The 474-nt window shown below is 35.7% G+C and overlaps 1 protein-coding gene across 1 annotated transcript in view; it reads left to right on the top strand.

Moving 5' to 3' along the window:
- The window catches only part of LOC103734431 (solute carrier family 15 member 5-like), a gene marked incomplete at its 3' end in the record, with an annotated part of 32,453 nt that overhangs the window by 14,237 nt on the left and 17,742 nt on the right, over positions 1 to 474 (top strand). The window lies entirely within an intron of this gene.

Here is a 474-nt window from a genome sequence, read left to right as displayed (position 1 = left end):
ATGTAAGACATAAAATTGAATGAGTTTTTAATCTTTGAAAAAGATCTCCATTTCATTTTAGAATATATTGTTCCTTGCAGAAAGACTAATTGTTTTTGCTACTAACAATGAGATGTTGGTGCATGCATCTCTGATCTGAATGTATCTGATTATTACTAGTCATAATCAGTTACACTTGGATCCTTGGTGTCTGTGCAGGTCTATAAAGTCATCGGGTAGATTTCAATGGTAATGTTTATCCACTCTACTAATTAAACATAACATAAATTTCCATGCTTCCTCCTCAAATATAATACATTTTTTTTTAATTTGTTGATTTTGTGTGTGTATCACACAAAACATCCCAAAAAATCTCATTCGAGTATACACCTACTTCCCAGATAGCACCCTCCCATAGCCTCCCTCCCCCCACTAGATCCCTTATACTCTGATATCCCTGCTACTGTCTGCTGTGTTGTTGGCACTCCAAGCCAT

Source organism: Nannospalax galili, unplaced genomic scaffold, assembly GCF_000622305.1.
Source record: "Nannospalax galili isolate Female #2095 unplaced genomic scaffold, S.galili_v1.0 scaffold1056, whole genome shotgun sequence".
NCBI lineage: Eukaryota > Metazoa > Chordata > Mammalia > Rodentia > Spalacidae > Nannospalax > Nannospalax galili.
Note: the sequence above shows the minus strand (reverse complement) of the source record. Positions and strands in the feature narration are given on the sequence as shown.